The sequence below is a fragment of the Schistocerca gregaria genome, chromosome 6, assembly GCF_023897955.1.
Source record: "Schistocerca gregaria isolate iqSchGreg1 chromosome 6, iqSchGreg1.2, whole genome shotgun sequence".
Lineage (NCBI taxonomy): Eukaryota > Metazoa > Arthropoda > Insecta > Orthoptera > Acrididae > Schistocerca > Schistocerca gregaria.
In genome coordinates, this window is record NC_064925.1 from 453785470 (window position 1) to 453800874 (window position 15405).

Genomic DNA, 15405 nt, shown 5'->3' on the forward strand with positions numbered 1-15405 from the left:
ATTTATTCACCTCTTGGTCTCCCTCTACGATTTTTACCCTCCACGCTTCACCCCAGTACTAAGTTGGTGATCCCTTGATGCCTCAGAACGTGTCCTACCAATCGATCCCTTCTTCTAGCCAAGTTGTACCCCAAATTTCTCTTCTCCCCAATTCTATTCAGTACTTCCTCTTTAGTTACATGATCTACTCCTCTAATCTTCAGCATTATTCTGTAGAACCATGTTTCGAAAACTTCTATTTTCTTCTTGACTAAACTATTTATCGTCTATGTTTCACTTCCGTACATAGTTACACTTCATACAAATACTTTCAGAAAGGACTTCCTGGCACTTAAATCTATGTCGATGCAAACAAATTCCTCTTCTTCAGAAACGGTTTCCTTACCACAGCCAGTCTATATCCTCTCTACTTCTACCATCATCAGTTATTTTGCTTCCCAGACAGCAAAGCTCATCTACTATGACACTGTCCATCCCATTCAGCTGCTCTTCCAGGTCCTTTGCTGTCTCTGTCAGAATTACAATGTCGTTGGCAAACCTCAAATGTTTTATTTCTTCTCCATGAACTTTAATTCCTACTCCAAAAATGCCATTTGGTTTCTGTACAAACTGTAAATAGCCTTTCGCTCCCTGTACTTTACCTCAGCCATCTTCAGTATTTGAAAGAAAGTATTCCAGTCGACATTGTCAAAAGCTTTCTCAAAGTCTACAAATGCTAGAAACGTAGGTTTGCCTTTCCTTAACCTATTTTCTAAGATAAGTCGTAGGGTCATTATTCGGCTGGTCCCGGCAGAGGTTCGAGTTCTCCCTCGGGCATGGGTGTGTGTGTTTGTCCATAGGATAATTTAGGTTAAGTAGTGTGTACGCTTAGGTACTGATGACATTAGCAGTTAAGTCCCGTAAGATTTCACACACATTTGGACATTTTTTGTTGTTGTCAGTATTGCCTCGCGTGATCCAACAATTCTACGGATTACAAAACGATCTACCAGTTTTTCAATTCGTCTGTAAATAATTCGTGTTAGTATTTTGCAACCGTTACTCATTAAACTGATAGTTCCGTAATTTTCACACCTGTCAACATCTGCTTTCTTTGGGACTGGAATTGTTATATTCTTCTTGACGCCTGAGGGTATTTCGACTGTCTCATACATGTTGCCCACCAAATGGAGGAGTTTTTTCATGGCTGGCTCACCAAAGGCTATCAGCAGTTCTAATGGAATGTTGTCTACACCCAGGGCTTTGCTTCGACTTAGATGTTTCAGTGCTCTGTCAAATTCTTCACGCAGTATCATATCTCTCATTTCATCTTCATCTACGTCCTCTTCCATTTTCATAATATTGGCCTGAATCACATCAGCCTTGTGTAGACCCTCTATATACTCCTTCCACCTTTCTGCTTTTCCTTCTTCGCTTAGGACTGGTTTTCCATCTGAGCTCTTGATATTCATACAGGTGGTTCTCTTTTCTCCAGAGGTCTCGTTAATTTTCCTGTATTCATATTTTTTGAAACACATTACTGTACTTTCAGTGTTATATCTGAAGGAGTCGTCAAAAATTGTATTTAACTCATTTTATCGGAGAAACAGATGCTGTACGTTGTGGTCTTTGATTTCTGAAATCTTACAGCAACAACATAATAAGCGTTAGTGGAGGCACTGAAACTACTCGCCCCAGTTGATGTTAATGGTAACATTCACGTAGCATGGAAAGACGCTGTTTAGACAATTACACAGTCAAATGTCATACCGTGTTTTGTGTCCTTCCCCAGTGGGAAAATTGGTAACGCGCTGAGGTAGTGAAAAAGTAATATGTCAAGACCTTCAGACGGTGGAGGCTAACGCTGTCTCGATTCGAACCCAGGTCGTTCCGAGTCGTTTCCGTTGATCAGCCTCAATTATCCGCACTCTGATAGCTACTGGCAGATCGGGTAAGCGTTTCCACTTTAGACAGACTTTATGCAAAGAGGGCAAATACAAAACAAAAAAAAATCACTTGTACTTAAGAACACTAATATTGTTTTCAACACTTATCATAATCCTGCAGATTTAATCATCAATTATCCTGTTTTGTAAAAAAAAAAAAAAAAAAAACACAAAGAAAGACATTTGTAAAGAGGAGAGAGGAATATGTCAGATTCTGCATCTCTGCAATTAGAGTCAAGAATATCAGTGTACTTATAAGATATCAGCTCCTGCCTACAAATAAAAAAAAAAGGTTCAAATGGCTCTGAGCACTCTGGGACTTAACAGCTGTGGTCATCAGTCCCCTAGAACTTAGAACTACTTAAACCCAATTAACCTAAGGACATCACACACATCCATGCCCGAGGCAGGATTCGAACCTGCGACCGTAGCAGTCGCACGGTTCCGGACTGCGCGCCTGGAACCGCGATACCACCGCGGCCGGCGCTTACAAATAAAACCTTATTCCGTCGCCTCTCACCCAAAACACAATTTGAAATTAAAATTTTAAAAATGAACAAGCCTCTGCGTCATGCTTACGGCAACCAGTATTAAGTGAAAAATTATGACGGAGACCTAGACAACAGACTTTCTTTGGAAAAAAGTGCAGATAAAATTACCTCATTGTTCCTAGAAACGATCGGTTGGTTAGTTGGTTTGGCGGGAGGGGACTAGACAACGAAGTCATCGGCAAAGGACGGGAAAGGAAGTCCGTCGTGCCCTTTCAAAGGAACCATCCTTCCTAAAAATGAAATCTTTCGCCAGTTAAGTAGATATCACTCTGTTGTCTACATTGCACAAGAATGCTGTGATTTCAGAAAACTGACAGTTTTCGTAGGGCCAAAGTGCAAAACTGTCATTCATTCTCTTGTCGAATACATGTGCCCAAAAGCAATGCTATGAAAACTTATTTATCTGAAAATATCTTAACTACACCGCGTGTGTTTCATTTAGGAAGAGGTGATCGGGGAGAGTGACTGCAGGGACCTCAACTACACAGAGCCCTTAGCTTGTGGTGCTTCGATGAAGTGCCTCTGAAAGTGCAAAGTTGCATACAGTAGCTTCTATCGGACAAGGAAAGGCGGTTTAGAGCCTAACGTCTCCTAGGACAGTACTCGTTAAAAGATGATAATGGTAATGATAATGATAATAGATTTAGGGTGCTCAGAAGCCTGGTCACCAGCATCCTTTCCACGTGGTTCAGAAGATGTCTTTTCCAACAAGCGAGTTTGCTGGGACGATCCCTCAACAACACACATTAGCAGGTTTCTCTGGAGGGCTCGAGCCCTGCTCTCAAGGGCTGATTGGCCTCCTCGTCCAGCGTTTCAGGTAGGAGGTCACAGCCTAACTAACCTAAGTACATCACACACATCCATGCCCGAGGCAGGATTCGAACTTGCAGTCGCGCGATTCCGGACTGAAGCGCCTAGAACCGCTCGGCCAGCTACAAGTTGTTCAAATATGTTGTGTCGACGGAGGTATTGCACAGATACATATTGGTGGGTCACCCCACTGCAGAAGGAATCTGTCTGTCTATGGATACTTTCTTATTTTCAACCTGATGAGCATCACTTTCTTCCGCGTGTATGGCTGCCTTGAGGTTCGCCACACCCGGTTGGTCGTTTTGATTGACTGCGCCGTCTAAAATTTCAAACCTTCTTGGATTAGCGAAGGAAGATTCGTTATTGCGGATAACGCGTGGAACTCTATCATTTCCACAATCTGCTGCAGGCGAAAAAGACAGAATCAGGCGATGGTCAGAGCCAAACCTGTGGACAGCTGTGTACCGCAGTTCCACCATCGAGGTCGTAAGGTGACTATAATTTCGCTCCTTACAAGCACTCATACACATACTTTGCCGTGATCTACAATCACATTAGGTATCATTTGATAGGTATATCGTATATATGAATGTTTAAAGGAGACTGACAGTGCCATACATACCTTGTAAATAATTGTTAACGCTTATTGCCTGAAAGGCGAAGGGGTGTCTTTATTACAAAAATGGCGTAATGAATGATTGCCTACGCTAGTAGAGGTTGGAACGCCAGTGGAGATGAAATGGAAGGCAGAACTCAAGCTCTGGGTGGAAGGCCCACACAGGTGTTGGGCCTGCTGAAACACAGGAAGTAGCTAGACGGGCATCTTGGCACCTGAGCTCTGGAGCACAATAGAGTCGCGACCGGCCAGTTTTGTAGCCGGACGGGAACGTTTATACTTCGGAAACTACGAAAATCTTGGACGCAGTTGAGAGGAATGAGGAAGCGTTACCTCGGAAACCACGCGGGCTAAGTTACTTCCATGGATTTTTACTCAGAAGTGTACCATTGTACGAGTATAGGTTTTTCCTCTCAAACTTTCCGCGTTGGACGACAAAAAACTAAAATATGGTTGGTTAGCGTTCGGAAGAGTCTGTAGAGAGGGAGAATATTCTGTGATTTCGGGAATATGATTCGTTTTCGGAGTTACATTGGTGGGGAGTCGAGCCTAGCTGGGAGGCCAGCGATGGAGAGACGAGGTCTTCCGTTGTGAGTGCCCGTGCGTGACGGTCGCTCGATATCAGCTTTGTTGGTACAGACGGACTTGCTGTCTTTGCTCTCAGGAGTGTTTTTAGTTAGAACAAAAAGGGTTGGAAGACGCCATTGAGTACTGTAATGGTACTTGAATTACGTAACCATTACGGCACCTCACCTCAAACTCTCGATACCAGCAGTATTCTACTGTGTTTCTGTAAAATAGTTAACATATTTCTGTGACAACATTCAGATTTGATTTAATTAATGTAGAGGTACCTTGATACATCGATATGTTTATATTGCAATGATATTATTCTTATGTGTAATCTTTCTTTTGTCACTATGATCATTGATCTACTTGTAACTCTGATTTTTGGGCTCGTAAATGGTTATTGGAGAGTCAAGTCTTGGTCGTCATGTTGAAAACATGCAAATTGCAGTCAGTTTATGAAATGTGAACTTTAACAGTGAGGAAGATATTTTCAAATATGTTTTATATTGTGAAGTGATGTTGCAACAAAAGTAATAAAAAAGAAGTTTAACTTAAATTCGGAGTGCTGATTACTTTTTTACATCACCATTGTCCTAACTTGCAAAAGTTTAATCTTCAAGAATGGTTTATGAAACACATCTATAAAACTTTTGAATGTCGCAGAATAACACCTGGGCCTCTTTGCATCCGAACTTGGAATCATCACCACCTAGATTTTCGACGGTTGAGCCATGAGTTCACAACGAGACCAGCGTGGGAAACACGAAAAGATGAGTGCCTAGTTTATCCATTTTTTCATGAAATGACTTTATGAACTGTGCCCTAATGACACCTGCCACACAATATAACTTTGATATTGTCCGAAAATGCAATATTTAGTAGCGTGAGCAACACCACACTCATAATTAATTTTTGACCTTTGTTGTGGTAGGGTTATTAGAGTACGCAGCGTTCAGTAATTGAGAGCACTTCCTCTGCCTATACTTACGTTGAGACGTTATCTGAACTAAGTCCTTGTCGCTGGGAGTTCGCGTTTCTTGTCTGTAGAACACAGAGAGGAGAAGACGGTATTAGAGTATATTAGTGAGATGACCGCCTTTTGCAGTCCTAGCGTTTAATAGAGTTTATTTGTGGCTGGAGCTCTTCTATCGTCGCAGACAAGTACGAGAACCATTACTTCCACGTACCGGACGCACTACATACAGTGATATCGCAAATTGCTTCGGATTATTAGGACTATAAAAGCTAAACAGCTGTGATCACGTTAGTTTATTTCCACTGAGATTTCACACCACCACAGATCATCTTTGAAAGTAGTGTCTTCTAGTGTTTGGTACGTAGTTGATGTCGGTCATTTCGCGTTATTAAAATTAGATCGCGCAGTCACAATTAGGGGCAGAGTTGGGCAACTGATCCGTAGTTTTACTTAGGAAATGTAAACTTTTGCAATATAAAGGTTTTTTTTAAAAAAAATCTGCAATAAATATGTAAGCAGGAACAACGTAGGATTAGCTGCCTTCATCATTCATTTATGTTTAGATTGTAATTTATAAAATTAAGAGATCCTAAAATCTGCTTCAGGGGGTAGTCAGACAGGGCCAAACCTTCATTTTAGCGTTCATTATTCTCCGTTGCGCACATTGATTTTATACCCGCCTGGAGTAGCATCTTGGAAGGTTCTGCCTGCTGTGTAGTGCAGTCAAGCTGCCATCACTATCTTGACATATGCGTGGTATACTCACAGGACGGGACAGGGGAAGACTTCTTCAGTCTTCGACGGCTCACTTCAAGATTCTACCAGATTCCAGTCGACGTATTGTGGGCTGTAGTTAACGACGACCGCCAGCAAACTGCACACTTCTTCATGGCCGTACATTTTCGAAATGTCGAGAACTAACATGAGAAGAGAACGAAAACTTCTAAGTCCTTGAAACTTTTTATTGAGATGTGCAGACCTCTTCACCTCCGTAGACCACCGCAAGGTGCATGGTAGAGGGAACGGTTCAGTGTACCAGTTATTTCCCGTTCCATTCGCGTATGAAGCGCGGGAAGAGTGATTCCTTGAATGTCTTTCTGCGTGCTACAATTATTCTAACCTAGTCCTTTCGATCCCTATGTGAGCAATAGGTATACTATTCCTAGAGTCATCATATAAAGCCGGTTCTTGAAAATTGGCACAACGCTAACACTTGCCAAAGTGACATGTTTTATTACGACTGCTGCTGCACAGAAGATTGCGAAGAAGGCCAGTTACACTATTGTTAAAGAAAGTAATTGCTATACGAGAAGACGGTTTTAGAAGAAACGAACTACTAACATCTACATGCTGCAGTACATGTCACTCCTGTCTCACACCGGGCGAGGTGGCGCAGTGGTTAGCACGCTGGACTCGCATTCGGGAGGACGACGGTTCAATCCCGCGCATGGCCACCCTGGTTTAGGTTTTCCGTGATTTCCCTAGATCACTTCAGGCAAATGTCGGGATGGTTCCTTTGAAACGGGCACGGCCGATCTCCTTCCCCATCCTTCCGTAATCCGAGCTTGTGCTCTGTCTCTAATGACCTCGTTGTCGACGGGACGTTAAACACTAATCTCCTCCTCCTCTTCCTGTTTCACAGGACTGAGTTGGTGGAGTGACATCGGGTAAATTCGACGGGATCCATAAGGATGAAACGTCTCAGTAGATGACAAAATTTGATCGCCTATTATCACAGCAGCAGGCGCCAAAGGAAGTAACTGCGCCATCAACTTCACGGACAAAAATTTGGAAATTCGGATGATGAAAATGCACCTTTTATGAACTCTCAAAGTGAATACCACGTATGGTGAGGTCTGGACTTCGTGGTAGCCTGAACACAGTACATGTGATATTCACTTTGGAGGTTCGTAAGAGGTGCAGGTTCAGAAAAGGGTTGCAGAACCACCGACGACCCAAAAGTCACTACAAAAAGAACTCTCACTATCAATCCTCCGCAAAGCGTCGTTCAGAACCTGGCGGCGTAATATCTTTTGCCACGAGGTTTACAGTGCACAGACTGATCTTCTGGACAAGTAATGGCTCGTATCTCAACAAAACTACTCTAAAGAACTGTTGTTATTCTTCTTTAGGGCATTATGTTGATTACTATGGGGTGTTCAAAGCGTCTCTCCGCTGTGCCGTATGTTTGTTAGCCGTGGGTGCCGTATGATTGTTCGCCTGCCTGGGTTACTTCCCTTCAAGTGGACTCTCCCAACATTCCACTGTTTCGTTTATCTCAGCCAGCGTCAGTAGTATCGTTGGTGTGTGTCGTTACGTGTTGACGTGAACGTTCAAGTTTAGTTCCTTTGTTCGTTTGTTTCGTTTTTGTCACTGTTAAAACGCTAACCATTAAATAACGTGTGTCTTTAGCCCAACAAGTGTTCAAAGCTGCGGTAAATACACAGTTTTTTTTTAAAAAAAAAGGTTCAAATGGCTCTGAGCCATTAACATCTTTGGTCATCAGTCCCCTAGAACTTAGAACTACTTAAAACTGACTAACCTAAGGACATCACACACATCCATGCCCGAGGCAGGATTCGAACCTGCGACCGTAGCGGCCACGCGGTTCCGGACTGAGCGCCTTAACCGCGAGACCAGCGCGGCCGGCTACACAGTTTCAGTTCTTCAAACATTTAATTCAGTTTTCCCGGAGACAACACTTCCACATCGCGATACTGTGCGAGATTTGATTAACAAATTTCGAAGTACGAGTTCAGTGACAGATGCACCGAGCAGTGGTCGTCCTAGCGTTTTGTCTGAGGATAAACTGCTCGATATTTCCAATAAAAATTTCCATGAGTCCGAACAAATCAGTATGAAAACTCTCCCGGGAAATCGATGTTAGTGTCGGAACGGCCCATACAGCTCTAAGGAAAAAATTAGAACTTTTCCCATACAAAGTGACAGTCGCACAAGAACGGAAAAATACTGATCATGGCAAGAGATTGCATTATTGTCAATGGTTTAAAATTTTCGTTCAACAAAATGGAAGGGATATTCTTAATGAAACGTTTTTCACTGATGAGGCGTGGTTTCATGTATCCGGGTACATGAACTCGCAAAATTCTCGTATGTGGAGCATTGTAAATACATTGTGTATTCATGAGGAACCGAGTTTGGATTGCAATTTCTAGACTTCGGATTGTGGGTCCCAAATTTTTCAACGAAACAATAAACGCACAACGATACTGCAGTGATATTCTGTACCCATTCATAGGAGAACTTGTGTTAAGTGAAATACTGAACGGTTATTTTCAACAAGATGGTGCGACCGCTCATACAGATCACGTTTCAATGTCACTGCTTGCAGATGTTTTTGGTGATCGCATAATTTCACAGGGACTACGGCTTCCACGATCGCCTGACCGAACACCACCTGACTTCTTCTTCTGGGTTGCAGCGAAAGCAACTGTCTACAAAAAATTTGTCCAAAATATATCGATGAATTGAAAACTGCACATCAACTTTCACTGCTTCTGCTACAGACGAAATGTTACAGCTTGTGTTTGGAAACACGATTAGGCGAATTGAATTGTGTATTCAACAACAAGGGGGGACCCTTTCAACATTTAATGTGAAAATTTGTAAGTAAAAATGAATATTCAATAAATTAATAACTTGTATTTCACTGGGTTTCATTTCGGTATATTCACTGCGGCATACGGCACGCGTGGCTAACAATCATACGGCACTGGGGACTTTTTGAACACGCCGTATATGGGGTAATAGGACTTTGTGGCCACCCTGTATATTACTAAACGGCTTGCAGCGGCCACAAAAATTTTGTTTATACCATTCCATATACTTATTAAAAATTTAAAATGTTATCATAATCTGCTCATTAAGACATATGGTCTTCCGTGAAAGGCTTCGCAATAAAGCACATATTAAAGCTTTTTTGTGTATGATTTGAAGCAGTGTAATTCACAGCGCACAAATTACGCAGACTATACGCACCCAATATTTAATAATGAGACCGACTTTCAACAGAATTTAGCATAACTTCAAAACTTCTTGAAAATTTTTCTCGATGATCTGCTGCACGAAAAAGTGACAAACTTAATCGCTCACTGCATTTTCGCTGTTCATACAGTAAAATTTGAGCATCAGATACGAAATTTTAATGTACTGCTTCTTTACTACTAAGTCTGTATGCAACTCATTTTGCAGGTGGTATCCACAGATACTGCTGAATATACCTGCAAAATTACGTCGTTGCACGACACTAGTTCAGGAGATACGGCGTCATGAAATTGAGAAGCTAGAAAAACTAACTTTTCTTAAAAAAAGGACTGCAAATTACTCAGATTGTATTCTTACAGAGTTTGACGATGAGAGATCTAAGCGACTTCCAACAAGTTTCAAACATTATTTAAAACATTTTCTACACTTTTCATTGCTAAACAGCTGAATAACCCGAAATTAATAAGATCAAGGCCATAAAAGTCATGGGATATCTCCTAATACCGTGTCGGATCTCCACCTGAAGCAACTCGACGTGAAACGGACTCGACAAGTCGTTGTAAGTCCCCTGTAGAAATACTGATTGACTCTGCCTCTATAAGCTTCAGTTATTGCGAAACTGTTGCCGGTGCAGAATTCCGTGCACCAACTGACCTCCCGAATATGTGCCACAAATGCTCGATGGAATTCATGTCGAGCGATCTGGGTGGCCAAATAATTCGCTCGAACTGTATAGAATGTTCTTCGAACCAGTCGCGAAAAATTGTGGCGTGACGACATGGCGCACTGTCATCCATAAAAATTCCATCGTTGAATGGCTGCAAATGGTTCCCAAGCAGCCGAACAAAGTGTTTACATCATCCCCTGTAGGCTTTCACAGCCGGCGTCTTCATCAGTAAACACTTTCGGGCTAAATTGCCGTGGTCGATCTGCAGAACTTCTTCTCCCTGACGTTTCGTTCTCAACTACGGAGAACATCTTCGAGGTGAGTCGACGACTGGCTGCTAGGAGCTGGGGCCGCCGCTCATATGGAGATCGTAGAGGGCGCCACCGCACGTCACGTGGCGTCGATGTGTAACTATCTCTGGCTATCGTCTGTTCTAATGTTACTTAAAAACCGTCTTGATTGCAAATATTTTTATTCATATGACCGGTTTCGGTTCATTCAGAACCATCTTCAGATCTGATATTTCAGTTACAGGAGTAACCCGTCCAAATCCAGCAGTTTTCACATGCTACGTCACATGTGAAAACTGCTGGTTTTGGACGGGTTACTCCTGTAACTGAAATATCAGATCTGAAGATGGTTCTGTTTCGGTTCATTCAGAACCATCTTCAGATCTGATATTTCAGTTACAGGAGTAACCCGTCCAAATCCAGCAGTTTTCACATGCTACGTCACTTGTGAAAACTGCTGGTTTTGGACAGGTTACTCCTGTAACTGAAATATCAGATCTGAAGATGGTTCTGAATGAACCGAAACCGGTCATATGAATAAAAATATTTGCAATCAATACGGTTTTTAAGTAACATTATAATTTCACTGATTGCTGTTGTCCCAAAAGACATTATGTCTGTTTTTGCATCGTCTGTTCTCTCGATTGCAGGCAATCGATTGTCACGTGATTGATGCAACGTCGACCGCCATATCTTGTCCAATTTTAATCCTTCTTCTTTACGATTAAAATTGTATTGATGTTTGTGGATTTCTATTGCCTCTCTATACATACCTGTATAATAATGCGACGTCCTCGCTAGCAAGCTTGTCTCACCGAATTTTATTTCGTGATCTCCACCCTTAAAAACATGTTCCGCTACTGCCGATTTGTCGATATGTCCCAAGCGACAGTTTCTTTTGTGATCCGTCAAACGTGTATTGATGCTTCTTTTTGTAGTTCCTATGTAAACCCTGCCACCACTACACGGAATTTTATGAACCCCTGGGGTGGCTAGGGGGTGACGAGCATCTTTTGTTGATCTTAGGCATTCACTAATTTTCTTAGTAGGTCTGAAAATAGTCTCCACCTGAAACTTGGCTAGTACTTTCCCAATGCGATCCGTGATGTTATGGATAAAGGGAAGAAATACTTTGGCTTTTGGAGCCGAAGGCCCACTCGTGTACCCTTGATGACTGCATGATACAAAGCTTTAGTCTTCGCCTGGGCCCGTCAACACCGGCACTGGATTGTTGATGACTGGAAACATGTTGCCTTGTCGGACGAGTCTCATTTCGAATTGTATTGAGCGGATGGACGTGTTTCGGTATGGAGACATCCTCATAAATCCGGGGACCCTGCATGTCAGCACGGAACTGTTCAAAGTGGTGGAGGCTCTGTAATGACGTTGTGTAGTTGGAGTGATATGGCGCCCCTGAAACGTCTAGGTACGACTCTGACAGGTGACACGTACATAAGCATCCTGTCTGACCACCTGCATCCATCATGTCCATTGTGAATTCCGACGAACCTGAGCAATTTCAGCAGGACAGTACGACACCCCACATGTCCAGAATTGTGACAGAGTGGCTCCAGGAGCACTCTTCTGAGTTTTAACACTTCTGCTGGCCACCAAACTCCCCAGATATGAACATTATTGAGCATATCTGGCAAGCCTTCCAAGGTGCTGTTCAGAAGAGGTCTCCATCCCTTTCGTACACTTACAGATTTATGGAGAGCCCTGTAGGATTCATGGTGTCAATTCACTCCACCACTACTTCAGACATTAGTCGTGTCCATGCCATATCGTGTTGCGACACTTCTGCGTGCTCGCGGGGGCCCTACACGATATTAGATAGTTGTACCAGTTTCTTTGGCTCTTCAGTGTATATGTATGACCTTGTGGCATTCCTAATTGTTATATTGAGCTTGCTTGCTTTCTGGTGCACAGCCATTCATTACTGGTAACCTTTGTATGTGGTCATTTAGCAGGTACGAATCGTACCATCCAGCGGCGAGACAGATAACTTGATATCAGGTGCCGCCTCTACGTCAACACTCCGCCAGTAGCGTGGTGTTGCGTGGCAAGCTTTTGAGAATCGTATTCGTCACCAGCTGGCATGGACGGTACGATGATTTTAGCCGTGTGCTTTTTTATCATTTGTGTGCACTTTACCAACTGTGTGTATCTTATCGACTGGACACTTATCAAGCCATGTACACACAGAGTGTGCCTTTCATAATTTGACTTCGTATAACGTGACAATTTTATAAGAAGTTACAGAAGGAATAATGTATATTTAAGGTATCTGTCATATGAATTGTAGTCTCCCTCCAACTCCCTTATTATCTTTGTTTTCCCATCAGAACAGATGATGGCGGCATAAGATTGTCGAAGCCGGTCATCTTGGAGCAGTGAAGTATCTACACTACGATCGTGGCGTATGAAGTGCACTCATTTTCAGTCACACTCATCCCCCCACAGCTCAGCATGTGTACCTTAAAAAACCTCTAGATTACATTTACAAGCAACTTAAATTGGAACCATCACATAGAAAATCTCGTGGCAAAGGCAAATCAAAGACTGTTTTTTTGGCCGAACACTTAGAGGAGGAACATATCTACCAAAAACACTGCTTACATTACGCTTATTCCTCCTCTTAATGACTGTTGCTCCGCTGTCTGTGATCCATCCCAGATAGGATTGACGGAGGACATTGAAAAGTTCAAAGAAGGGCATCTTGTTTTGTATTATTGTTAATTTGGGAAGATAGTTTGACAGGTATGATACCCAACTCGGTGTCGCAGACAATATAACAAAGACGTCTTTCGTAGTAGCGAGATCTTTTCACAAAATTTCAATCGCCAGCTTTCTGCTCCAAATGCGAAAATATTTTTTCACATCCACCTACATAAGGGGGGATCTTCATTGTAATAAAATAAGAGAAATCAGAGTTCGTACGTCAAGACTGAGGCGTTCATTTCTGTCAAGTGCTATTCGAGAGTAGAATGGTCAAGAAATTATTTGTAAGTAGTTCTACGAACCTCTGTCAACTACTTAGTACGAATTGCAGATCAGTAATCGCCTGGTTTAGAAGGCTGGTCGAGATGTAATTGCTTGCCTCGGTTTTGTGTATGTGTACAGTGTTATGAACAAGTTTGTTAACTGCATCGATACACCAACAACATGGGCAACATCATTCATCATGAGGTCAAGGACTCGTGTCCTGTGCTCCTCGACTTATCATACTGCGTTGACCCCATAGAACCCAACTGGCACACACACACACCGCCATCACAGCATTCAGAAAGGAAAGCAGAAGGAGGCTCCCTTGATTTGTATCAAGTCGAGCATTGTGTTCGATGCCATATTTCAACCGAGTAAACGCGAAACGTTTGCTGTTTACTGCTGTGATGGTGATGATGTTTGGTTTGTGTGGCGCTCAACAGCACGGTCATCAGCGCCCGTACTAAGTCTCAGTTTTTTCACAGTCCATTTTGTGTCACAGTGTAATCTAGCCACTGTCACGAATGATGAGGATGATGATGAGATGATGAGGACAACACAAACACCCAGTCCCCGGGTAGAGAAAACCCCAACCCGGCCGGGAATTGAACCCGGGACCCCGTGATCCAGAGGTAGCAACGCTAGCCACTAGACCACGAGCTGCGGACGTTTACTGCTGCGGATCGCAATGAACGTTCTTGCGACACGGAGGTAACCTAACCAACTAAAGGAAAACTTTTAAGAAAAACACTCTAATTAAACAAGCTGTGCCAAATATTTAGTCAAACAATTATAGCGTAAGTTTGTACAACCTGTGAAGCTACTTTGTTTTGTAAATATCGTTTTATTCCTTGCAGTAATTTTATTTTACTTCTTAAGTCTTCTTTTATGGGACTTTGAGCTGATAACTCAGGTTCACTTAAGGCCGAAGCTATTATGGGACACTACAGGAGTCAGTATTTGTATCAGTGCTGGAATTTTCATTCGTGTTTCAACCTGAAATTAACACTTGCACTTCTGGATGAACAGTCATTCGTGACGATTGACAGCTATCCGAAAGCAATTCGAAATAGAGTGACGTGTATGGATGACCGAAGTGGTAACTTTGAATTCTGGGCGTTTCTCCAGGAACGTCGTACTGCTTTAATGAGCCGTTCGAGATATCGTCAACATTATGACAACTTTTTGGGTAGTGTCTTAGTGGATTCTCCCCGCATCTGTGGCTTGTCAGGTACGAGAAGATGAATTCTCGTTTGGTGTTACTCCGGAACTTCAATTGTGGAATGTTAATTGCGGCGATGTGCCAGAATCACGTCCGCTGGGACTACGTGGATCAACGTCAACCTACGCAACTCTCATTGGTATGTGGTCGCTGTTTTGTTTTGCCAGGAGAATGTTAAAATGTTAACTATTGTTATTTCTTGTTTTGATGATGTTCACAGTTCTTCATTAAACCCATTACATGTTGATAATCCGATAAAAAAGTAATACTGTTGATGGCATTGTAATAAATTCTGCAGTCATATTTGTGTGTGTGTGTGTGTGTGTGTGTGTATGTATGTATGTATGTGTGTATATGTGTGCCTAAGTGGTTAAGGCAATGGCTTGTGATAAGCGGGAAATCCAGGTTCGAGTCCGAGTTCATCACAAATTTTCACATGTCAATAAAAGGTAGAACATGTGTACCCAATACAGATCAGGGCGTGGAATGTCAGATCCCTTAATCGGGCAGGTAGGTTAGAAAATTTAAAAAGGGAAATGGATAGGTTAAAGTTAAATATAGTGGGAATTAGTGAAGTTCGGTGGCAGGAGGAACAAGACTTTTGGTCAGGTGAATACAGGGTTATAAATACAAAATCAAATAGGGGTAATGCAGGAGTATGTTTAATAATGAATAAAAAATAGGAGTGCGGGTAAGCTACTACAAACAGCATAGTGAACGCATTATTGTGGCCAAGACAGGCACGAAGCCCACGCATACTACAGTAGTACAAGTTTATGTGCCAACTA